Source organism: Manis javanica, chromosome 3, assembly GCF_040802235.1.
Source record: "Manis javanica isolate MJ-LG chromosome 3, MJ_LKY, whole genome shotgun sequence".
Lineage (NCBI taxonomy): Eukaryota > Metazoa > Chordata > Mammalia > Pholidota > Manidae > Manis > Manis javanica.
Window position 1 is genome coordinate 101263205 of NC_133158.1, and position 27519 is coordinate 101290723.

At 39.8% G+C, this 27519-nt stretch overlaps 1 long non-coding RNA gene across 2 annotated transcripts in view; it reads left to right on the plus strand.

The window, feature by feature from the left end:
- The first annotated feature begins 103 nt into the window (after nucleotides 1-103).
- The window catches only part of LOC118971402 (uncharacterized), a 58311-nt gene continuing 30895 nt past the window's right edge, over nucleotides 104-27519 (plus strand). For both annotated transcript variants that reach the window (XR_005059817.2, XR_012129261.1), the window contains exon 1: nucleotides 104-241. This is a non-coding gene — a long non-coding RNA (uncharacterized lncRNA). The remainder of the gene's footprint in view (nucleotides 242-27519) is intronic.

Sequence of the window (27519 nt, forward strand, 5' to 3'; positions counted from 1 at the left end):
GGAGAAGGCGCGCGCGAGCGAACGCGGTACTGAGGAGGCGCGCGGGGGGCTCGCGGCCCGGAAGAGGGGAGGGGCAATGACCCGGGAAAGAGTTGGCGTCGCGCGGGACCAGCTGAAGCGCCTGAGGGGCGGGGCTTAGCCGAGAGCCCGCCCCCAAGCCCAGCCCCGCGTCGCGCGCAGACCCTGCAGTCCGACGGCGAGGCCAGCAGTGATACCTTTCCTAACCTCGGCGAGACTTTTGGTGAGGGTACCCCGCCCGCCCAGCCTACCTGCTGCAGCGTCTTTGGGGGTCGCGCGGGCCACTTCCCTGTGCTGCCTGGGTCTCTGCTTCCCCCTCTGGGCTGCTTGCCACCCTGTGCCTTGATACCCTCGGGTTGGGCGGCCGAGTTCTAGACCCACTGCTGCAGAGCTTCTCTAGACCCAGGGCTTGGGGGACAAAGTGGAGCAGACGGAAGGGGGACTACCTTTTTGGACTGATCCTCCTTGCCGTAGTAATTGCGGGTACATCAACTGTGCAGCCGCCCAGTTGAGTTGTGTTAGGTTGTTTGTTTGGAACTAGCTGGGCCCTTCCCTGGCCAGGCCTGTGTGGCTCGCTCAAGGTAGGGCCAGTGTGTTGAAATTGTGTTCCGGCCTATCACTGAGTACAATGTCTAGCACAAAGGACGAGTTGCAGGGATGTAGGCCAAATGAATGGAACCTTGAGAGTCCAGGCTTTGTTTCCAAGATACTTCTATTCAAGGACTTCTTAGATAACAAAGCTCAATCTTTGAACAAATACAAATGGGGAAAGGGTAGGGTATATTAATTTTCTGAAGAGAAGGAAGAACATTTTTCCAATCTTTTTTATTGAATTGGCACCATGGTATTAGTTTTCTGAACGCACTTTAATGCATCAAACAGGCCAGAAAAAAAATACAAGATATTTCTTCTATTTTTTTCTTAAAAGAGACCCAGTCTTCACTGTTTCCAGCTAAAACATGTTGTAAATTCCTCAAGAAGTGATTGTTCAAGTTATAGATTAGCCAGATTCTTCACTGCCCACTGGGCCTGAAAGCATGTTTTCAGCCCAGTGCTATGAATATTTTAAATTTATATTAGAGATGTTGGTGATTATAGCCTTTCTCAATTAAAAAGGATACTTTTTTTAGCAATAGTAAATATGCAGTTCCAAAACTAGCACAATAAGCTTTATTTGTAAAAAAAAAAAAAAAATCATACTGTTTTACCTTGGGCTACTTACTGGTCATTTTAATGAGGATACTTATATGTACACACTGGACTATTCTAGGAAATATGAGGGTGTTTTCATTCTAAACTCAACAATCTGAATGAGGTTATTTTACTGATGAAGGCTTTTATCTCTGCAGTTTCATAAGACAGCTAGGTAGACTCAAACATTATTCAGAATTTGTCCACAAATTTCTGTAGCTCAAGATTCGTATTTTGTGTGGGGTTTATAACCTGTGACCCATGTTGTCCAGTCTATGAGCAACATGTTCAAAACACACAGGCAAGTACTTGAAACCTAATTCAAAACAACTTTTAAAAAACTCTCGTAGCTGAACACTGTGAAACAGATGAATAACAAACACTTTTCTCTCTCATAACACTGTTCCACACAAGGTAGATGCCTCTATGCCTCCTTCAAAACTTGCCCTATTCTCCAGCCCTGGCTGTGTGCTTCAGATCTTTTCCCCCAGATCTTTCTCCTCCTGATTCAGAATCACAAAAGCCCAAAGGCATGGTCTAGTAAGGCATGACCCTCCATTTTCAGAGTCTGGAAAAGGGAGCAGACTGTACAATTACCCATTAATATATACATTTTTCCTTTCACTCTATTCCTTTTCACAGTTTGCTCTAAATGCTCACTAAGATTGTGTGTTGTAGGTGTCGTTTGCACAAGCTGTTTCTTTTGAAAATGAACCACCTTAATGGGGCAGAGCTATATTCGCACACATCTTGTGGCTGTATCCCAAAGTCACAGAGATCATTCATGCTCAATTGCCAAAATCTGTGAATAGCTTTCAAAATCAGGATTTTTTTTTCCAGTTAAAAACTGTGTAACTCTTAAAATCTGTTACTCCTGTCAGCTCAGAGAAGTTCAACACTTAGAACAGTCTCAGGTACCATCTTCTCAATCCACATGTCAAGTTTGAATCTGAGTACAAAACCATCACTGTTATAGTGGACAGAGAGTTCTGTTAGGGGACATCAGGGGCAAGTGTGCAGCCTCTGGGGGCCATTGGAAATCTACCAAGTGAGATCTAAGGCTTTTCTTTCTAAAAACACTTCCATATATTTCTTCAGATTTTTCTAGGATTTAAATATTTGGCTAAATTAAAAGAAACTAAATCTACTTTCTTTGTTTCAACTTCTTAAATATCCATAAACTGGCAGTGGTTAAAACAACATAAGCCTAAAGAAAATTTGTAATCTTCATTATTTTCTCCATTACATCATGCACTAAAACTGACTTCCAAGTTACAATACAGATTCTCTTGATGAATGATGCACTGGAAATGGGCACACCAGCCTCCTATTATGAGTTGCATTAACTGTTGAAACCCTCCTCTTTGCTCCAAACATGGCCCATCTTTTTCAGAAGAAACTGTTTTGATCAAACTTCTCAGATGTTTTATTGGAATTGGTTAGGGTTTGTTAATTCATATGAACTAGATTGGGAAAATGTATGGGCTGTAATATTTAAGTAGGCTGAACACTCTGGGTTCACATAATGCTTCATATTGGAAACCTTCAGTAAAAAATTTCCCTGTTTGCCAGGAGTGGTGCCATTATTGTTGACTTCCTTTGATAATACTCTCTCTTGCTCTCCATAACAGAAGAGAAGCTAACCTCTATTAGTAAATAGTATATAAACTCCTGTGTATATTATTCTGTTAATAAAATTAAGAATAAGGATAACATATTAAATTACCAAAGGTTCAGAAATACTAAAGAAAGAACTGCATTGAAATATAATTGTTAGGGTTCTCCAGAGAAACAGAACTAATTGGATGTATACATGGGGAGGGACATTTATATTAAGGGATTGGCTCATGGGCTTGTAGGAGCTAGCAAGTCCAAAATTTGTAGGGCAAGCTGGCAGGCTAGAAACTCAGGCAAGATTTGAAGTTGCCGTCTTGAGTCTAATATCCATAGGTAGGATTTCTGATATGGTCTTGAGGAAGTAGTATTCATTCTACTAAGAGAAACCTCAGTTATTAATCTTAAGGCCTTCAGCTGATTGAAGCCCACCTACATTATTGCCAATAATCTCCTAATTTATAGTCCACTGATCATAAATGGTAATCACAGCTACAAAATACCCATTGCAGCAATATTTAGTCTATTGTTTGACCGGACAACTGGGCACCATGATCTTGCCAAGTTGACATAAGATTGACCATCACAACAACCTCCATTCAACAGTATTTCCTCAAAGGCACAATAATAAGTAGGTTTAAAAGTATAAATGCCTTAGTGAACATAAAGCATGCTCTCATTAAGAAAAAAAATCCCCTCATTTTTATTTTTCTTTGTTCTTTTCAGTCAGCTGTGTGGTGGGGGGAATTGGGGAGGATGGGGGAGGGAGGATTGGATGTTAGTTTTCAGGTGCCCTCTTCTGCTCAACAGTCAAATACATGTACCAGAGAGCTGAGGACAGTGCATCCATTAGAGGATCAAAATATGAATAAATAAGGTAGAAGATAAAGACATGTGAACAATCTGCCTTACCTCTTACAAGTTATATTATAAATTAAGTGCCAAAAAAAGGTATAAGGCAATAATAGCATTTTAGGTATAGAAAAGGATTTGGGTGTGATTGGGCTCCAAGTTGAAAGGAAGTTTCACAGGCTTGTGAAGGCAGCATTGCAAACCTTCCTTAATACTTTTTCAATACAGCAGGTGGAGGGGTAAGGTCATAGCATAAGGAAATTGCTATCAAGGCAGAGTCACTCCTTTGACATAGGCAAAGTCAGTTGCACCACAGAGATGACTAGAATTAATCAAATTCACACAAGTCCTAACATTTGAGGGCCTAATTAGGGTGATTATGTGTAGGCTTAAAAAATTTGCTTTGTCAGCATGATCCAGTGAGATGTTACCATAAAGAACATGTTCTCACTCCACACCCAGGTCAGGAGAAGCTCAAACCATGAGCTAAATTTAGTACATTAATAATTGTTTATGATGTGGTTGGCAAAAATATTTTGTAATTATGCCTGTACAAGTGTTTTAGAGAGATTATTGCAGCAGGTTAGGTATATATGTATCTGTAAAGCTTTCTGTTTGAAAGGGAATGAGAGATTCATGACACAGAAGAATTTATGAAGAGAGAAATACTTTCTAATGTGCTTTTTTTCACACTAGCCTAAATTGCTCATGAACACTTTTTTCCAGAAAGAAAATTGGTGAAAGTAATAAACTAGCTATGACCCACTCATTTCCTTGATGTTTAAACTCCTCATCTCATAGCTTTGAACACCATTGATGTGAGAGCTTAATTAGTAGTTTCAGCTCCAGACGGTCCCCTTAACTCTAGACTGGTGTATCTAACAGCTTAATGAACATCTCCACTTGGATGTCTGATAGATATTTTATACATAACATGTCCCTTATTTGCCCCTGCCCCTCACCTCCCACTAAACTTGTTTCTCCTGCATTATCTCAGTATAATTCTTCTACCCTTGGCTCAGGTCAATGATTTTGGAGTCAACAATGATTCCTCTCTTTCCCCAACACCCCATAGGCCACCTAGGTACAAATCCTCTTGACTCATCCTGTGATTTTCAACTGTTTTTGACCCACTCAAATGACAATTTTATATACTTTAACCTACTATACACACAATCTGACCATTCATTTCTCCCTTAAAATTTCCCTAGTTTATAACTGTTGTGTGAACTATTGAAACATTCATCCAGCTCAATTCTATACAGGGTAGTTCAGAGTGACTCTTTTATACTGTAGGTATGATTGTGTTATGCCTGCCCCAAACCCCCCATTTCACCCATAGTAAAAGGCAAAGGCCTGGCCATGGTCTAAAAGGCCCCCATGGTCACTGGTCCTTCATTTTTATTCTTCCACAAATTCATCAACCCTACGTCTCTTGTTTCATCTCCTATTACACTCCCCGCCTATTTCAAACCAATGTCATTGTCTGTGTTAGTTTTCTGTTGCTATCATAATAAATGACTACAAAATTGCCACAAATTTACCAACTTAAAATAATACAAATCATTATCTTGCACCTCTGTAGGTCAGAAATTGGATTGGCTGAGATGTTTTCTCTGGTTGTTGGCAGAATGTCGCACCTATTGTTTGTAGGACTGAGGCTGTTTCCTTGCTGGCCATCGGCTAAGGCCTCCCAGAGACCTTTCTCTTGTCCTTGCTCAGGGGACCCTGTATCTCAGAGCCAGCAACAGTACATGGTATCCTTCTCACACTTGGTATCTATCTGTTGTCTTCTTTTGCCAAACCCCTCTTGGTGCAGGCAGGGAAAGTTCTTTACCTTAAAGGGTTCATGTGATTAGATGGGACCCATCTAGGATAATCATTTTATTTTAAGGTCTGGAAATGTAAATCCATCTGCAAAATTATTTTGCCATGAGATAATAGGAAATTCACAGGTTTTGGTAATAAGGACATGGACATCTTTGAGGGATTATTATTCTACCTACCACTGGGCCTTTTGGCCAAGCATGTTTCCATCTGAGGGCCCATATGCTTGCTGTCCTGCTACCTGGAATATTCTTCCCCTGGATAATTACACACCTCATTCTATCACTACTTCTTTCAGATGTTTACTCAGTTATAACCAGATTTTATAAACCTGTTTGACCAGCCTTTAAAAGACTCCCCAACCCCTTTTTTTCCCTATAACTTATTTTTATTCATGTTTCATTCTATGTTACTACCTAACATAGAGTATATTTATTTATTTGTAAATCTGGGGAGAGGAGATCCTGGGGCACAAAATACCTTTAAAAACCAAAATCTGTCTAAGGGAGAAATAAAGTTTAAAACCCATTTATTGCTTACAAACTGCAGTTCAGGGCCATCTCTCTCCTCTGCTCCTGAAGAAGCAAGCAAGCAAACAAGCCAAACCCTCCCCTTAAACGCTCAGGTTCAGACATGCCCTCAGTTGCCCAGGTAATTACCCATTGACATGGAGATAAACTTCTCTCCACCCCTGAGGATATGCAGATGCACTAAAGCCAGGCGAGATTCTCAGGAAATGTTACAATTTTACCCACAGGCCACCCCTCCAGAAATCTGGCTTACAATCTACTCATTCCCCTTCTTCTGCAATGGTCCCTGGGTGAGAAAACTGGAGCACTGTGACCAGACTAATGGCATAACAGCAACAGCAATAAAATTATGACAATCCTCAAGCTGGAGGATTCAGCTAGGTGCAAAGTTCCATGCAGATGAAGTCCATAGCTCCTCCATTCCATAGGCAGGCAGTAGCTGAGGGTTCAGAGCAATCATCATGCAGCAGCTGCAGCCAGGGGGCGCATTCAGGCCACAAGGAGAAAATAACCTTAAGGGCGATAAGATTCATGTTTTAAAGACACCAGCATAGGCAAATCTTGTCCATCAGGTAGGATAAATGCAAGAGAGTGGTCTTGTGATAAAACAGTGGCAGGAATGGGATTTCTTCCTGGTCCTATATACCAGACTGTCACCCCTCCTCCCTGCGGGACTTACAGATGGGTTGATATATAGGGCTATGGGAGGTACATGCACTGGCCATAAAGATAAAACAAAACTTCCCCACAAGATGCTCTTACCTCCTGGATGTTTTGGGTACACTACCATGACCTTTGGGAGCCATTCAGTTGTTACTCCAGCAAAACACACGAGGCCAGCTTCCAGGCCTTTCCCCCAAGGTGCCAGCCATCGCTGGTCCCTGTGTCGAAATGTCCAGGGCCAGGTCCATTCAACAGTGTCTCCAGGGCTTAATACAGTATGGGGTGGCAGCAGGATGTTGCTCTGCTGGCCATATCCTGGCTTCAATAGCTCTTCTTTGATTTGGACATACAATTGTATAGGAGAGACAGCAAGGTGTGTGCATATCCACAGCACTCAAAGCTCCTTTACGTGGCTTCTCATTCAAATGCTGCAGTACCGTCCATAGGTGAACTGACCAACCCCATAGACTATTGGTGTCTGACTTCAGGCCAGATTTCCACAAACCATTGTACCTCTCTATCATGCCTGCCCCAGTAGGATTATGTGGTACATAAAATTTCCACTTTATTCCTAATTGCTGCACCCATCCTTGTAACACATGTCCAGTAAAGTGGGTGCCTTTATCGCTTTCAATCACCTGCGGCCGGCCATAGGCTGAAAAGACATGCTCCAGGACCCTCTGCACAACATTCAAGAACAGCAACCAATCGTCCAGGAGCCGTGTCCACACAAGTCATGGCATACTGATATCCTTCTGATATGGGCAGAGGCCCAATATAGTCTATTTGCTACCTGACGGGGGTATTGGCCCACTTACTATTATCCCATGTTGCTGTGGGACTCGGTGTAAGTCCCTCTTAGAGTACATAAGGCACTCCACTCCTTCCAGGCTCTGCTGACTTCTTCAAAAGTCAATGGCAAGCCCCACTGACAGGCTACAGCCCACATTGTCTTTTTCCCCATGTGCAACAAACTCTGGTGGAGTCATTGGGCCACATCAGAGGCAGGCTTTCCTTCTAGCCAGCGCACCTGGGCCTGTGTGTCTACTTCATCATTCCCGGGGGATACCAAAGACAAATGACCAGTCACCTGATATATAGTAACAGTCTTAGTCTGACCAGAGGCCCATAGGTCTTGCTACAACTCTTGCTCGCAAAGTGGAAGGTGAGCAACCATCCAGTTGGCATGCCATGTCAGTAACCACAGGGTCAAGCCCCAATAGACAGCCCAGCTGTCAGTGCAGACAACCATGGGAGAAGGCTCCTGGGTGATCAATCACGAGCCATACTGCCTGCAACTCAGCCCATTGACTGCTCTTCCCGTCTCCATCTTCCAACCATATTGTCTCAGTCTTAGGATGGAAAGCCACAGCCCTCCACTTCGGCATCTGCCCACAACTGGAGCCATCTGTGTAACAAGCATCTTCAGTTATAGGGGCTTTTCTCTCCTAAAGAGTCTCAGCTACCAAGGGCTGAAAAGCAACTTATTCCTGCTTTTCACTGGTATAGGTTACTGGCTCCAATAAGCATTGGAGTTCTCTACTTAAGGGGCTAGTAGAGAGGGCAGTGCACTGCTGTAAATATGCACCCCATTTGGCCAGTGTAGGTGTTTGTGCTATGCCACTCCGTCGCTGTTAGGTCCAGTCTTGCACCCAACCCACGATGGAATAGGTGGTTATTACCTTGGTTGGAGCTGTTCCAGTAATGCACTCTGTAGCCAGCAAGGTGTGGTACACAGCAGGCAGTTGCTTCTCTGTCCAGATGTACCAGACCTCTGCTCCTTTCCATAGTTGTGACTTGAATCCAATAGGTTGGCGTGTCCATTCAAGCCGCTGCTAAAGACCCCATCCATAACCATCTTCAGTTACATGAACATTTAGTTCACAGGGCCTTGATGAGTCCATTACATTCAAGGCTTGTACGGCCTTAGCTTCCCACTTGGCAGCAGTAAAAGCAGCTGCACATCTCGTGCCAGTCCCACCTCATGCTTTTTAGTACCAACTGGTATAAGGGCTTCAGAATTTGTGCCAAATGTGGGGTAAACACTCTCCAGTAGCCCAAAACACCCAAAAACTCTTGTTAATATTGCACCATGGTAGGGGTGGGGAAAGCCTGGACTTTGTCCATAACTGCCTCAGGAACAACTTTAGTTTTACCTGACCAAACAACCCCCAAGAATTTCACAGACAAACCAGGTCCCTGAACCTTGGTGCTGTCACAGTCCATCCTTTTTCCTGTAGATGTTGCAACAGTCTAGGAACTTCCCCTTCTAAATCTGAAAGGAATAAGATGTGAGCATAATATCGTCAATGTAGTTATACAACCACACTGTTTGCGGTTCCTCCATGTGGCCAAGTCCTGGGCTACCAACCCATGACAGATGGCGGGACTGTGGAAGGACAGTGAATGTCCACTGCCGGCCTTCCCATGTGAAGGCAAACTGTTCCTGGCTTTCCTATGCTATGTTAATAGAGAAGAAAGCATTAGCAAGGTCTACTACATAATATTACGTTCCCAGTTCATGGCTGAGGATGTCCAGAATGTCTGCTTTAGGGGGGACAGCAGAATGCAAAGGGGGTATGACTTTATTCAATTCCCTGTAGTCTTCAGTCATACGCTAGGAACTGTCTGGCTTTCTCACTGGCCATACTGGGGAATTCAAAGGACTATGAGTGGGCTTTATGATGCACACCCTCTCCAACTCCTGTAGAGTTTCTCCAATTTCCTTGTGCCCCCCAGGCAATTTATACTGCTTAATATTTGTCACCCACCAAGGTACAGGCAGAGCTACAGGTGGGTGCTTAGTATGTCCCCACAGAACTGCCTTTACCACACATACCCTCAGTCTGAACTCACCTGCACTGGTCTGTAACCACAGTCCCTGCAGGATATCTACCCCCAAAATATATTCAGGGACGGAAGAAATGTACACAGTATACTCCTTTGAGGGTAAATGACCTATCTCCAAGGGGATTTGGGCTTTCTTCATTTTAATTGCCTTACTCCCATAGCCGTCTAGCATAGCAGGGGTCCCAGGAAATCACTCAGGGTTGCCATAAATCAGAGAACATTCAGCTCCTGTGTCCACCAGCACCAGGACATGTTGTACGTTCACAGGGGACCAATGAATTGCTAATTCTACATGTGGCCTCTGGTCCCCACCATGTCCCCCAAGGTGGGGACTTTGACCCACCCCTCCATCGAACTGCGATGCCCAGTCATTGTCCTGTGTGGGTGAGGGCTCAGGCAAATCCTGAGTACTGTCTCCCATGAAGTTTTTCAGGGATACTGGCTGGGCATGAGGCCTCGATTTTGGTTTCTGTGTCCTGGACCTCAGCGGCTGGAACTGCTGCTCTGGCTTTAATTGGTGCCATAGTTCAAACAATATTCTGTTGGGCTGCCCATTGACTTTTTCTTTCACTACCCTGGCCTTTATCAAGTCAACTCACAGCTGGGTTCTCGAGACCTTCATAGGGCCTTTTGCACCTCTTCTTTCAGTCGTAGCCCATATTTCCGTCCCTGCCCTTATTGTTTCAACCTCCCCCAGATCTGCTAAGTACGAGTAGCTTCACTTTTGGGTTGCCCTAGATGGGGGGACAAGAGTATTCATATTCACTAGGGACCAAAAGAGGGATGTGGGGGCTGTATGCAGCACCAGGTTTCTCATTCCTATAGTGAACACCTCTTCATCAGGGCCCTGGGGGTCCATATTATAGATGACGTTTTTCGTACCCAATTCCTGCAATACTGTTGGAGCTCTGCATACATTTTCCAACTACTGGGAAAATATGGTAAATCACCCTGATTAGTCCAAACTATCCTGATGGCAGCTGTCAGCCATTCCAGGAGTGTCTGATTCCCTGAGGCACGAAAGGCATTTTGCAACCACTGCCGGAGGGAAGAGTGAGTTGTCAGAGAAGCCATTCTACTCATCTCAGTACCTGACACAACAATGTTCTCCACCCCCATATCCCAGAGATGTAAAAGTCATGTAGGCAGAGATTCCAGTGGCCTCTGCCTATACTGGACGCTCATGTCCACCAGCTCATCCTGGGTATAGGGGCAGAGCATGGAGTGCTCCACAATCTGGCAAGGAGGCTGCTCCTCCCCCTGAGGAGCCCACGGTTGTTTTATTTTTATTTTCTTAATTACAGCTGGGCAGACCTTTAAAACAGGAGAAGATGGTACCTCCAGCTGTGGCCTGGGTAGCAGATCTGCCAATGGCCCCACCTCCTCTTCTTCTACCTCTGGCTTCACCAATGGCTTCTCCACCATTTCTGGGGCTGAAGGCACTACTCTTTCCTCCCCCTCTCCCATAGCGTCCTGCAACACAGCTTTTCCTGCTGTTTCCCTGCTCACCTCTGCTAAGGAATCTTTAGGAGCATGACCTGCCTTTTTAGTAACTGTCTCTCTTCTTTAACAGCATCTTGTAGGTTATCGCCCAGCTCCTCCAAGTAATGCTGAAGTGTGTCTCTCTCCTGCCTAAGTCCCTTGATAATCCTCTCTTTCTTTGGTAGAACATTTTCCAGTATCTCGATGAAAAGAGACCCTACAATGCCGGCCACTACATGGCCCCCTAAGGTCTCCAAGCAGTCTTCCAACTCTTGGAGGTCTAATTCTGCAGTTTTCAGTGTTTCCACCCTTCCCCAGTTCTAGGGAAGGCCCCACCCCTCTAAGAGGTACTTTACCCTAGACCAATTCCCCTCTAGGGGATCCCAACTTGGAAGCCCCACAGTTGGGATAATAACAGGTGAAGCGGCACCCTCTGCCTCTACATCCACTTGGGCCTCCCCACCATTCACAGGAGCAGCCCTCCCAAAGGTCGCACCCATTATGACAGATTTCAGATTCAGAGGCACCCTGTCGACTGCCACCAGATGTAAGTCTGGGAATAGGAAATCCTGGGGCAAAACGCCTCTAAAAACTGAAATCAGTCAAAGGAAGAAATAAAGTTTAAAACCCGTTTATTGCTTACAAACTGCAGTCCAGGGCCATCTCTCTCCTCTGCTCCTGAAGAAGCAAGCAAGCAAGCCAGCCAACCCCTCTCTTTAAACTCTAAGGCTCAGACACGCCCTTTGTTGCCCAGGTAATTGCCCACTGATATGGAGATGAACTTCTCTCCACCCCTGAGGATATGCAAATGCTCTAAAGCCAGGCAAGATACTCTGGAAATGTTACAATTTTACCCACACTTGTCTATATTATCTGTCTACCTCTACTAAATCTCTTGATATCAGAGACTTTGATTTATTCACCACTGGAATCTCACTACTTATGGCAGTTCCTGGCACATGGTAAAATGTTCAATGAATATTTGTTGAGTGAATGCAAATCACTAAAAAAGCCCCAGAGGCCTCACTACATTAATCATGTCTGAAAAAAATGAGTCAACTAACTCAGAATTGACCTAATAGAACAATGTTTGAAAAAATTCTTATTCACATGAGTATCAAAATGCCTGCTGAAGTCTTTAGTTGTGCCATTTATAGAAGCTCGTGATCTATCATAAAAGAAAGAAAGAGTTTGGCATTCCTTCCTTGGCCTTTCTAAGCTAGCTCAAAGTTTTCGTCTCTTCCATCTCTTTGTGCTACAAGTGTTTTAATACTCTGTTCTAAAAGAGCTCAAGTCTATAGTTTTCAGAATCCACTTTTTTCCTTCTTCAAAATCAGGATATATCTCATTTACAAATTCTTGATTTATTTCTCTTATTTTAAATATTTCCTCAAAGATTATTGACAGTGTACCCTAAATCTATAAATGACTCTAGAATCAGAGAGACTAATCCCCTCAGTTATCATTCCTTCTTTTTCTTTAACTCCCTCACTATGATGTTTGTTTTCTTCTTTCTTGTTTAAGTTTTCTTTACTTGGAGCAAAGAACGCACACAAAATGAGATTTTGAAGATTTTGCTTTCTGTCTCTGCACTGAGCGAAGATCTGAATATTTTTGAATTTAGCTAAACAATCCCTTGTGGAAGTATCAGCTCTTCCTGACATTTCGCCTTCCACTCACCATTGTTTAGGGTTTCAGCTGATGTCTTTTTTATTTGTAGCTGATCCATCAGGCACACCTTGTGCAATTTCTTTGGCTTCCTATGCATTTTCCCCCTTTCTTTCCTCCTGGGTATTATTTTTTTATAATGTGGGCCAGTATTTTAGAGTCATTTATCCCTCCTGAGCTTTTTTTCTATTTTAGATCTTTGTCAGTGCAAGCATGCCTATCTTTCCAAATTAAAAGAGATCTTCAAAAAATCTTTTTGAGCCCATACTAACCCTTAGCTAACCAACTAAATAGCTGAGCACCAAAAAATGTGCTATATACAGTGGAACCGTTTTTTCTCAAAGTGTGGTCCCTGGACCTCCTGAATCAGAATCACAGGACAGGGTGGGGGTACTTATTACAATGTAGATTACCATTTACTGATTCAAAATTGGGGGGAAGTGGAGGGGAGGATAGGGAATCAGCATTTTTTACAAGTTCAAGTTATGGTCTTCAAAGTTTGAGAACTTTGTTAAGGATATTCAGAAGCATAAGCTCCTGCTATTAAGGAGCTAATACTATATTTAAGATGATAAGGCCTAAATATAATCTATGGCAAATAAATAGCATAGACAATAAGTGCACTTGAATCAGCAAATCCAGCTGTTAGGAATGGGGTGATGTGTGTTTGGGTTGGCTCTATAGAACAAATATTTATTGCTTTTAAGTGATACTTAAGAAGTGTTTGCTCAATTAATGACAGACTGTGCCTAAAATATAAAGAAACCATAATTTTTTTAATCAAAAAAGAACTTAGAATCCTCTTGTCTTTCTTCATTATCATACAGGTAAGGATATTGATTTCCAGAGAAGTGATCTGAATCAGTTGCCCCATGTCACAAAACATCCTTTTATTGGAAAAGACTAGAACCAAGGTTTCCTAATTCCAGACTTAGTGCTTTTTCCATTAGTTCTGAAGAATTTTGACTGGCTAAGAGGGGGATAACCTTTTAAGAACTGGAGTAGATTTAGTAGAATGTGTATCAAAGAGGTGTGCATTGACCATCATATTTGCTTGAGAGTCTGATGAAAGAAAGCGCGGGATCAGATTGTGAGCAACTTTGAATACCAAAGTAAAGGATGTAGATAGTGGAGAACTGCTGAAAAAATGGAGATAATATAAAAACAATGGATTAGGAAGATTAACCTATAGTTGCTACTGGGAAAGATGAGAGGGATGAAAGGCCAGAGTCAGATAGCCAGGAGCCAGATTTATCGTGCATAAGAAAATTCACACCCAAATTGATAAAAGAATGGGTGTATGTCCAAATTTAAAAATGAATCAATAATACATGGAAACTAGTTGAATTCTGGTACAGTTTGGTAGTTGCTGCTTTTAATTAACTAACATTTTAGTTGCAGTTTTTGAAAGGTAAGAAATTCACTCTTTCTCACACCAATGATGGACCCAATTTTTCCTTTTTTCAAAACTGAACAAATAAATAATCAAATACAAGACTTACATTGAGGAGACCATAAAAAGCACTGTATTAAAATGCCAATTCATTAAGCAAACTTTTTAAAGGAGCATCTACTTTTTGTTAGCCACTGTGCCAAGTTCTGGGCCCTTAGAAATGCCTAAGATATGGTTTCTGTATTAGAGTTCTCCAAAAAAATAGAAATAATAGGATGAGTATATAAGAGATTTATTGTCTAAGTTATTGGTTATTGGCTTATGATTATGGAGGCTGAGAAGTCACAAAATCTGTAGTATGAGTCCTAAAGCTGAAGACCCAGGAGAGCCAATGTTGTATCTCTAATCCAGTGGTCAGCAGGCTCAAGCTGCAGAAGAGCCAAAGTTAAATACTGAGTCTGAGGGCAGGAAAAAGCCAACGTCCCTGTTCAAAGTCAGTCAGACAGGAGGAAGTCTCTCTTACTGGGGAACGGCAGCCTTTTTGTTTTAGTCAGGCCTTCAAGTGATTGGATGAGGCCCACCCACATTATAAAAGTCAATCTGCTTTACTCAGTCTACTGAGTTAAATGTTAATATCATTCAAAAATACTCTCACAGACATACCCAGAATATGGTTTGACCAAATATTTTCTTAACACTTGGTCCAGTCAAATGGAGATATAAATTAACCATCATAGTTGCTATCTTCAAGGAGCTTACAGTTTATTGGGGAAAGATAAACAAGTGAAATAACAACACATAGTTTTACTGTTTCAATATTGGTAATTTTAAAGTGCTATGAAAACACAAATGGCAGAATAATAAATTCTGTCTGTAGGTAATGGAGAAGTCAATGAAATTACAGGAAAAGTGGCTTTCTTTAGAATAGCACCTGGTTGGGCCATTTTGCTTATGGAGTCGGGCTTTCTGAGCACTGCCAAAATAGCCCTGGATATCATCAAATCACTGTGGGTGAGAAATAAAGGCTCATTTGAGGATTGGATATAACCAGAAGATTAAGAGCTGGATTATAAGAAATCAAAGCAACCCAAAAATATGTTGGGCTGGTTCATGAATGGAGAAGACACTCAAATGAAAATGTCTAAGGCTCAGGATTAATGAGGAGTCCTAAGAACATGAATATATTATTTTTTATTTTCAAATTTGAAATTGTGTGAAATGGAAAATTTTAAACACACACAAAAATAGAATAGCATAACAAAGCCCCCACATTTTTAATTTAACAATTATCAAAATTATCCACACTTGTAGAAAACTGTCAGAACAGTATGTTGTACACTTGAAACCAATGTTATAAATAAGAAAGAATAAAAACTGTGCCACACTTGATAAATCTCTTTTCTCTGTCTGTGTTATTTGAAAACATCTCAGAATTCCTATCATTTCACTTCTATATACTTCAAAGATGCATCTCTAAAAAAAGTGTGGACTTTTTTAAAAAACAATGTAATGCCATTTTCATATCTAACAAAATTAATAATAATTCCTTGATATCATTTTGATACCACCAAATCCCCAGTCCACATTAAAATGTTTCTGGTTGTCTCAAAATTTTCTTTATACACTTTGGTTGATTGAGTCATAATTCAGAGTTCATATATTGCATTTGAATGTTCTGACTTGCAAATATTTTTAATCTAGAGAGGACCTCCTTCCTTTTTGTTTGTCCTAATATTCATTTTTAAGTTCTGTTTTTTACTATTCTACAAAATAATCCTCTACCTTTTGCTGTACACTTTCTTTAAATCTGCTCCCCATTCAGTTTTTAATTAGAGATTCCAATGGGAGCAGAAGAACTGTGGAGATGCTTTACTAGAGGATGGTAGATTGTGGAAAAAAGAATGTTAGTGCAGAAGTTGAAATGTATAGCACAGATCAAGAAGATGAAGCAGAAATGGAGAGAGAGAAAGATGATGCAGAGAAACATAAGGCTTCTCCCCAGCTCCCTCCTAAATACCAAAAAAATGAAGCAAATTTGTAAAAATGGAGACATCAAGTGTAGATTTTAAGTATAAAGTCTTTATCCTGTAGAAAGATAAGTATTTCTTTAGGAGGAGGATGAAAATCTAAATAGTAAAATGTATTAAATCCACTAAATAGATTATTGTTATATTGGCATTGTAAATTCTTAAGCTTAAAAGAGACCTGAAAGTTTTTGCTTGAGGAAAGGATAGACAATGACACTGTAGAATCATGTAGAATTCAGTGGTAAATAGCTTAGAATGGTTTTACAGTTTGTTGCTTTTATAGTCTTAAACTATAAAGTAAAACAGTCAAATTTAAAATGTCTTCCTCTCACCCAATTTCATTACCCCACTGCTTTCCATGCTCTTTAGCTTTGTGTTAGCCAGCACACTACTTCATTTTAAGCCAGGTGTTTGGAAGCCAAGCCCAGGTGGCAGCTGACTTTGCTTTTACTCAAGTGTGACATAACACTCACAGATGTCAACATGTATTCTTTTTTAGTGAAATAATTTTTATGAATTCCAAGTACACTGAAACATTGCCAGAATTACCTTTGAAAATTTAGTACACAGTAATCAGTGTAGGCTCAAGCAATACCTAAAACATATTAAATATTCATTCTCATAGAGATGTGCTGAGATCAACACATTATTAGTTTAGTTTTTTTAATTCACTCTTGATATGCTTCTCATTTTATATATTCTCTATAGATTATCATTTTATGCATTTCTTCATATTAGTGCCATCTAAGACTGTAAGCTAAAGACCTTTGTGCTGCACCAAATGCAACAGACTAGATGCCACTTGATCATGGGACAATGAAGGGAAGAAGAGATTTATTTCACACTATTTCAAAAATTTTGGGAAATTTCAACAGGAAGGAGCAAACATGGTTGAGAATTTGGGTATAAATTATTTATTTTGTTTCAGTAACATACTAAAAGATTCAAAGCAGACCATATGAAGTAACAAAATTCCTAAGAGTGAAGAATTTTACAGTCTGTAAGTTAAGACTGGGGCCTGAGTTTAAAAGTCTGTGAAATACAAAGTTTAAGGGTTCAGAGGGAAACTTAAGAGAATACATTGTGAGTTAACAGCCTTATGAAAGATCAAGGATGGGAAGAACTATAAAAAGAACAGATAAGCAAAGCATGCAGAATAACAAAGTTGCATGTTAATGTGGATACTCATCTGAAAGGGGATTAGGACAAACTTGTCAAGGTTTCCAAAAGGCAATATTTAGGAGATGTAAGCCAAGTTGGCAGTTCAGGTGGTCCTTAGTGGTATATAACGTCTACTTAAAATAAAAGGGATTGAGGATGGGGAAAAAAGATGGAAGAGTAGGAAAGCCAGGCAGAAACCTCACACACACACACACACCAAGAGGCAACTATAGCAAATGCAACTATTCTGAGAACAAACTGAAGACTACAAAGCAGACCACCTATACCTTGTGAGGAAGAGAGGATCACACTGGGAAGGGTAAAGTGGCAGAGCCACATCTATCAGGACCTCAGTTCAGCCCCCAGTTCAGCCCACAACAGGAGGAAGAAGAACAGACCAGGAAGGAGGGATAAGTATTCAGGAACCCTGCATACCTGGTGCTCAGAAACTCGCACACCTGGCCTTGGAGATCTGCTCTAGAAACATGAGTCCACATTGCATCAGGCTTTGGTAATGAATGCGGCTGAACAACAGAGGGAGTTGGAGCACTCTGGGAGGCTGAGACTCCTGCTACTTGTGGAGCGAGTGTTGCTCTTCAGCAACAAGAAGGCGGGGGGACAAGCAGGACCAGCCTGTTATCCCCAGGGCTGAGCGAGAGGGCAAGTGTCGGTGGCTTGGACACCCTCCCCTGAGATCCATGGAAAAACAAAACCACACCAAGCTGGGAGATGTGTTAGCCTCAAGAGCACAGCAAAAACTCAGCTTTATTCCATCAGAGGCTTAGTTATATAGGGGAAGATAAGGAAGTAACAGAAACCAATGGGAATTGATTATCTCATCTGTCACTAGGGTCTTTAGGCAGGTTTCGGGTTAGATGGGGAGGTGGAATTAGGGCCAAGAGCACGCGCGGGAAGCTAGTTAGGCCACGAACGCGGAAGTAACAAGGGAGGATGGAAACCTCCAGTCTGAAGCCGTCACAGGCCTAAAATAGGCAAAAGGTCCCAACAGGGAGCACTCCATCAGTCCTTCCAACATCCAAAACAGGCAGCAGTTTGAAAGATTTAACAGCTGTGGGTAGAGTGTCATGGGATGAGGGTTGTGTGGAGCTCTCTCCACAGGAGAAAGGCAGGTGGAGGACACTACTAAAGTCCTCCCTCAGCCTAACTGGCCAGGCACTCACGGGACTCCCAAGTGCTTCATCCCCTTGCTGGTGGCTCAGCCCCTAAGGTGCATCCTTGCAGCCTGCTCAGCCCAGCATCAGACTTTGCTGTCTGACAGGCAGAGAGAGACTTTGCTGCCTGGATGACAGAGGGGGGCTTTCCCAGATTTCTCAGCCCTATTTCAGCCCAACTAGGGAGGCACCTTCAGGAGCTGGCTCCAAATACTCCTTCCTACTTCATGGAGGCACAGCCCACCCTTATATACCCACAGGCCCAGCTGCCATGTGCCCTTGTGTCCATGCACCCCAGTGCACCATTCCCCATTGCCATCACTCAAGCCCACCCCAGAGCTGACATCTATCCCACCCACCTTGTTAGCCCAGCAGCCAAAGCATTGTGACAGGGCAGGCAGAGGGCAGCCCCATTCATAAAGATCCCAGCAGAAGTGCTGCTGCTCTGATCATAAAGGGCAAGCTGAAGCAAGCTGCCATCTCCAATGGTCTGAGACAGACCACTGGCAGCAGGCAGACAGAAAGGTGGCACCATCCATAGCCCACCAACAGCAACCGGGGCTCCACCACAAAGAAACAGGCACTGGAGAGTAAAGTCTTGAGTTTCTGGGTACCACAGGATGCTTTCTTCATAAAGTCATTACTACCTACACAAGGAAGCATAGCAGATCTACTAACACAAAGGAAATAAGCAGAAACCCTGAGAAAATGAGGAGACAGAGGAATATGTTCCAAACAAAACTACAAGATAAGACATCAGAAAGAGTGCTAAATGAAACACAGATCACCATTCTTCTGAATAAATATTTCAAGTAACAGTCATAAATATGCTTACTGATCTGTGGAAAAGTATTGACGATCTCAAGGAGGGCTTCAACAAAGATATAGAAGAGTTGAAAAAGAGCCACTCAGAGCTAAAGAATACAGTAACTGAAATGAAAAATACAGTGGAGGTAATGAATAATAGATTCCTGCAAGTAGAGGAGATAATGAGATGGAAATTACAGAACAGAAAAACAATGAAGCTGAGGAATGAAAAGAAAAATGAATCTCTAGAAACAAGAGGATGCTAAGAATGCTGTATGACAACTCCAAATGAAATAATATTCACTTACGAGGGGTACCTAAAGACAAACAAGCAGAAAGTCTCTTTGAAGAAATAATTGCTGAAAACTTCCCCAATCTGAGGAAGAAAATAGACAACCAGGTTGTGGAAGTACAGAGAGCCCCTAACAAAAGGAACACCAGGAAGACAACATCAAAACATGTAATAATTAAAATGACAAAGATTAAGAATAAGGAGAGGGTACTGATAGCAGTGGGAGAGAAAAAAAGTTACTTATAAGGGAAACCCCATAAGGCTAAACAACATGTTCCTATATGCAATTGATCAATAAACAAGTCATTGAAATTAAAACAGAAATCAAGAATACATGGAGACAAATGAAAATAAAAATACAAAAGTGCAAAATTTGTGGGACACCACAAAAGTGGTTCTATGCGAGAAATATATAACAATACATGCCTACCTCAAGAAACAAGAACAATCTGAAATAGTCTAAACTCACAATTAAAGAAACTAGAATAAGAAGAACAAATGAAGCCCAAAGTTAGAAGGAGGGGCAAAATAAAGGTGAGAGAAGAAATAAATAAGTAGAAAAAATGAAACAATAGAAAAAAAATCAATGAAACCAAGAGCTGGTTCTTTGAGAAGATAAACAAAATAGATAAACCTCTAACCAGACTTATCATGAAAAAAGGGACAGGAAACAAACAAAATCAGAAATGAAAAAGGAAGAGTCACAACTGATACCACAAAAATACAAAGAATTATTAGAGAATTCTATGAAAAATTATGTCAATAAATTGGACAACGTAGAAGAAATGGTCAAATTACTAGAAAAGTACAACCTTCCAAGACTGTCCTAGGAAGAAATAGAAAATCAAAACTGACCAATAATCAGTAACAAAATTAAACTGGTAATCAAAAATACTCCCAAAGAAAGTTCAGAATCAGATGGCTCTCAGCTGAATTCTACTAAATATTTAAAGAAGAGCTAATACCATCCTTCTCAAAGTATTCCAAAAGGTAGAAGAGGAGGAAATACTTCCAAACTCATTCTATGAGGCCAGCATCACTTTAATACCCAAACCAGACAAAGACACTACAAAAAAAGAAAATTTTAGGCCAATATCCCTGATGAACATGGATGCAAAAATCCACAACAAAACATTAGCAAACTGAATTAAAAAATACATCAAAAGGGTCATCCATTATAATCAAGTGATGTTTTCCAGGGATACAAGGATGGTACAATATTCATAAATCAATTAATGTAATACATCACATTAACAAAAAGGATTAAAACCACATGACCATCTCAATAGATGAGGGAAAAGCATTTGATGAAATTCAACATCCATTCATGATAAAAACTGTCAACAAAATGGATATAAAGGGTAAGTACCTCAACATAATAAAGGCTGTATATGATAAACAATCAACTAGCATCAAACTCAATGGTGAAAAACTGAAAGCTTTTCCTCTAAGATAAGGAAGATGACAAAGATGCCCACTCTCACCACTTTTATTCAACATAGTACTGGAGGTCCTAGCCAAGGCAATCAGACAACACAAAGATAAAAGGCATCCAAATTGGTAAGGAAGAAGTAAAACTGTCACTATTTGCAGAATGATTTGTTACTGTATATAGAAAACCCTGAAGATTCCACTGAAGAACTCTTAGAATTAATAACTAAATTCAGCAAAGTTGCAGAATACAAAATTAAAACACAGAAATGTGTTGTGTTCCTATATACTAACAATGAACTGGCAGAAAGAGAAATCAGGAAGACAATTCCATTTACAGTTGCATCAAAAAGGATAAAATATATAGGAACAAACCTAACCAACGAAGTGAAAGACCTATACTCTGAAAACTATAAGACACCCATGAGAGAAATTGAAGAAGACACCAATAAATCAAAATCTATCCCATGCTAAAGGATAGGAAGAATTAATACTGTTAAAGTGGCCATCCTGCCCAAAGCAATTTACAGATTCAGTGCAATCCCTATCTAAATACCAATGACATGTTTTAAAGAACTAGAGCAAATAATTCTAAAATTCATATGGAACCACAAAAGATCCTCATCAGTTTTGAGAAAGAAATAATAAAACTGGGGTATTATACTCCCTGACTTCAAGCTCTATTACAAACGTACAGTAATCAAAACAGTATGGGACTGGCACAAGAACAGACCAGCAGATCAATTGAAAAGAACAAAGAGTCTAGATATAAACCTATGCATATATGGTAAATTAATATATGATAAGAGAACCATGAATACACAATAGGGAAAAGACAGTCTCTTCAATAAGTGGTATTGGGAAAACTGGACAGATACATGCAAGAGACCTGAAACTGGACTACTATTTAACTCCACACATAAAAGTAAACTTGAAATGTATTAAAGACCTAAATATAAGATGTGAGACCATAAAACTCTCAGAAGAAAACATGGACAAAAATCTATTGAACATCAAAATGAGCAATTTTTTTCCTGGATATATCTCCTCAGGCAAGGGAAACAAAATAAAAAATGAACAAGTTTACATAAAAAAAAAAGCTTCTGTACAGCAAAGAACACCATAAGCAGAACAAAAAGGCATCCTACAGTATGGAAGAATATTTTCTTAAACAATTTATCCAATAAAGGATTAATATCCAAAATATATAAAGAACCCATATGACTCAATACCAAAAAAACAAATAACCAGGTAAAAAATGGGCAGAGTATCTGAACAGACACTTCTCCAAAGAAGAAATGCATATGGCCAACAGGCACATAGAAAGATGCTCCACATAAGTAAGCAGGGAAATGCAAATCAAAATCACAAAGAGAGCACCTCACACCAGTTAGAATGGATACTATCCAAAAGACAAGAAATAACAAGTGTTGGCAAGGATGCGGAGAAAAGGGAGCCCTCCTACACTACTGGTGGGATGTAAATTGGCAGTATGGATGTTCCTCAAATAACTAAAAACAGAAATATCATATGACCCAGTAATGACACTTCTAGGAATTTACCCAAAGAAAACAAAATCCCTGATTCAAAAAGATATATGCAGCCAACGTTTATTGTCACATTATTTATAATAGCCAAGATATGGAAGCAACCAAAGTGTCCATCAGTGGATAAGTAGATAGAGAATAGGTGGTACATATACACAATGGAATATTATTCATCCATAAAAAAATAAACCCTGCCATTTACAACAACATGAATGGGGCTAGAGGGTATTATGCTAAGTGAAATAAACCAGGTAGAGAAAGACAAATACCATATATTTTACTTATTTGTGAATATAAAAATAAAATGAATAAAACATCAGTAATTCATAGACACTGAGAAATGACTGGTGGTTACTATGGGAGAGGGGTTGGTGTGAGGGGATGGGGAAAGCCTGAAGGGGATAAAAGAGCACAAAAATTCTCAATCAGAACATAAGTTGGTCATGGGGATGGTAGTACAGCACGGATAATGCATCCTCCTATGTTGATTGCACTGCACTAATGGGTGTGAAGATTAAATAATATGGGTAACTGTTCAAACATTGTGTTTTATACTTGAAACCAATTTAAGATTTTTATATCAACAGTACTTCAATTTAAAAAATCTATATCTCAGCTAATGGGTAAAAAATACACTAAGGCATAATGAGGTCACCAAGTTAGGCTAATATTAAGGATATTTTTCCCAAAAAAATGATAAAAAGGAATAGACCCAGGTCAAAGCCTGTATCTGTAGGTATGAAGGGTTTGAAGGAGGGCACTTATAGCCCAGTAAGAGCTATGGTTAAAGTGGTCCTAGGATTTAAGTTTAATTCTTTAAACCTGTGCTAAAATATGAGTACAACATGAGACCACACCTAGAATTTTCTTTAACTATAGAAGCTTATATCTAAGAATGATGCCTCACATGCTAATAAAAATTAGCAGTTCTTTTGGACCAATGGTATGTTCTGGAATAAAGTAAACAGAAGAGGAAAAATTTTACAGGTCAAGAACCTAGGAGTCTGATCATCAGAGACAGATTTCATCTCTCTTAAACTGTCATAATAGTGAATCTTTATGGTTGGGTCTGCTATCTGGACCCTGCCTGCTGCTTAATAATGTGTCATTCTATTACAGCTAAAAGACGAAGTATTTTTTAAGACTTTGCAAAATTTCATTCATGTTACTGATGTTTTTGAATTCTAGCTTTATGAACTAAAAAGAGAGAGCCTAAATAGGGCTCTCTTTGGACAAAGATCTCATGAGCGCAATAGCTCTTCCAATAAATTAGGAATCAGACTTACCCAAAAATATCAGAGGGAGCTTTTCAGATGTGGCTAAAGAAAGGTCAGTTGGTGAACTTGAACTAGTTATTTCCATTTAAAACACTGAAACTCTTTTAGTTTACTTATGTATCCTCCAATATCTATGAATACCTTTCTACTTACTAGATGGGATACTACCCAATTCATGAATCACTGAATAAAGTCAATTACGTCTTTAAAAAAAAAAAGAAAGAAAAAAGAAAATGCCAGGGCCAGGGCCTAGGAAAGCAAAGTTACCTTCCTAAAGACTGGTTATTGACAGACCTAGTACTAAAGTTTTAGATCAGCAGATAGCCAGTTCAGGGGATTTTTCTAGAATTTCAAAAAATTGATGTTACTACTCTTTGCTTTATTAAGGCTTAATTATAAATATCAAACATTTATAAAATATATTCTATATAATAGGATGTCTTTATTAGCACTAAATTTACCACTATATTAATATATTTAGTAAATTATATATTTTCTTCCTGTCAATCATATATTTCACCTGCATCATCCCCTGCCATACCCTCATTCCATGCCACTCTCACCTTGTGTTTGAAGGATGGAGTCACAAGTATTTCTCAAGCTCATGACAATTACTAATCTATTTTTTATATATTTCAAATCTAAAACAGTTTTGAGCTGCAAAATTTATTTTAATAGGATTGGTTTTTCTTAAAGATGTTTCTAGCCTTTTATCCAGTAATTATACTGCTAGAAATGACTTCTTAGAAAAGTACTTTCAAAAACTGAAAATGTTCTCTAATTTTGTTCTTTTCGATTCAGATTGTTTTGGCTATTATGGATCTGTTGCATTTTTATATAAATTTTAAAATCAGCTTGCCTGCTGGGATTCTGACTAAGTGCCTTGAATCTATAGATCGTTTCAGAGCAAACAGACATCTTAACAATATTGAATCTTCTAATCTATGAACATGGTACATCTTTCCACTTAGGTATTCCTTAATTTTTCAGGGCAATGTTTGTAGTTTTTAGTTTATGAATCATAAATATCTTTTGCCAAATTTATTCTTAAGCATTTCACATTTTGATGCTATTGAAAATGGTAAATTTTAATTTCAATTTTTGATTTTTTCATTGGTGATATATAGAAATACAAATAATTTTTTTGTATATTGACTTTGAACCTTGACATCTTACTAAACTCAGTTTAGTTCTAGTAGTTATTAAAGATTCGTTAGGATTTTTATATAGTTCATTTGTGAATGAACAGGGATTTGTGTCTTCCTTTCCAATCTATTTGCTTTCATTTCTTTCTCTTGCCTTGTAGTGTTAGAAACTCCAGTACAATGTTGAATAGAAATGGTGGGAGTGGACATCCTTGCCTTGTTCCCCATTTTAGGAGAGATGTGTTTAGTCTTTCATCATTAACATGACACTAACTATAGGATTTTCATATATTCCTCCTATCAGATTATTCCTGTTTTTCTGAGGTAAAATGCAAACTGCAAAAGTAATTGTCAACTTGTCATAATTTTGAGTAATAAAATATTATATCATAATCATATTCCTCAATCTTTATGTATATTATCTTTTCAACAAAATTTACATCAATCATCATAGCTGAGTTAGTTAGAACTCTATCTTGCTTTGGACAGAAAAAAAAACACAGTTGCTTAAGTAAAAAGGGGGTTATTTGATCATGTACCAAAGTCATGCACAGGGACTTACAAAGCCTTCAGGGCCCAGATTCTCTCTCCCAGGATGTATGCTCCTCTCCTTGTTTCTGGTAGTGTTCTTACATATCCTCTTCTTGTGATGGTAAAAGGGGCTATAGTAGTTTCAGACCTTACACTTTCTCGGCCTGAAGGCCACCAGGAAATAGTTCTGCTTCTGTTCTGGAAGTCTCAACAAAAGTCTTGCTGCATCTTAGCCTGGGTTGGTTCATTTCCCCATTCATAAATGAATTAGCCTGGCCTAAGGAGTGTGATGAGTTGATTGGCTCAGGCCTGTGTCTGTTGTACCACCTCAACTTGGGGTGAGGCCAGAGCCAACGAAACCACATAGTGTGAGAGTGGCCAGAGGTACTACCTAAAGGGAAATAAAGGTGGATACCAAACTTGGAATGGATCATGACTGGCCAGAATCAATAACAGTCTGCTATACTAATTAATATTTATTCAGCACATAATATGTACAGGGCACCTTAAACCTCCTCATTTATTCCTCTTCAAAACAACCCTAAAACAGAGGAACAGTTATTATTCCAATTTTCCAAAGTTTCAGAGGTATCACACAGACCCAAACTCAGGTTGTCTGACTTCAAGTACCAAGCAATTAAACCCTCTCAATTAACTCACTGCTAAAATCATATGTAATTTATCTATGCTCAAGAAACAGAACACAGCAGTCAAATCTAGCAAGAGAACCCTCAAAGGTAAAGAAATACAGTTGCAAAAATATCTTTAAAGGTGATACATTGTGATTTTAGAAAATAACTTTTATAGTTTTTCTTTTTAACAGGCCTCATTTTTTATTTTTTAAATAGACCTCATAGTTTATTTTTTAGAGCAGTGTTAAGTTCACAGCAAAATTGAGTAGAAAGTAAAGAGTTCCCATTTGCCTCCTGTGCCCCCAAACAGACAGCCTCTCACACTACCAAAGTCCTGCACCAGAGTGGTACATTTGTGACAATCAATGGAACTGCCATGACACATCTTTATCACTCAAAGTCCATGATTTATGTTAGGGTTCACTCTTGGTGTTTTTCTTGTTCCAACTTAAGGATTTTGACAAGAGTATCATAAATACCATGTATCTATCATTATAGTATCATGCAGAGTAGTTTCACTGCCCTACTCATTCTTCCTTACCCCCATCCTCTAGCAATCACAGATCTTTTTACTGCCTCCATAGTTATAGTTTTCTTTATCTAATTATTCAGAAGAAAGCAAAAAACTGATAAGGCAAGTGCAAATCCTGACCCCAAACCTGGAAAAAGCATAAGCATGCATAGATCTGGTTTCATAATCAGACTGTAGATAATATTAATAAAATTATTGGACAAAACCACATACCAATGTGCAATTCTTGTGCTGATGATGGACAGTGAGTAATCATTCAACAGTTAACATTTGTCAAACATTTACTGACTGAGTTCCTTTACCACCCACTCTTCCTACAGCCTGTGTTACCTCTATAATTTTAATTAATGCATTGTATGAACAACCTCTTAATGTTTCTGAGGCAGTCTTATCTTTAACATGATGCGTGGGCTTATTGACTAATATGAATGAAAGGTTTGTTCTGAAGTCCAGGGAGAACACACAAATAAGTAGGAAATATTTGGCTCTATGTAGTTACAGCAGTCTAACAAGGGAAATGTCAATATGCAGTTATGTCTAATCTAAGAAAGCTGCACTGAGTGCTAAAGAAAGGGTATCATCAACATTGAGTTCTGCTACAGTGACTTACACAAGAAAGGGAGTTATTTTCAACATACCAAGAAGCATCAAGGGTGGAAGTCTGGCTTGTGTAACTTTTCTTCCCATTGGCTCTAAATTTCAGCTTTTCTTAATGTGGGACCAAGACTGTCTGTGTAATTTGTGGGACCTAGTACAAAATGAAATGGGGGACCCCTTGTTTAAACATTAGGAATGTCAAGATGGTGTCTGCAGAGCATTAAGAAACAGCACAGGGCTGTGTGAGGCTGGACCTTTATCTTCATTGTTGCAAGGTGGC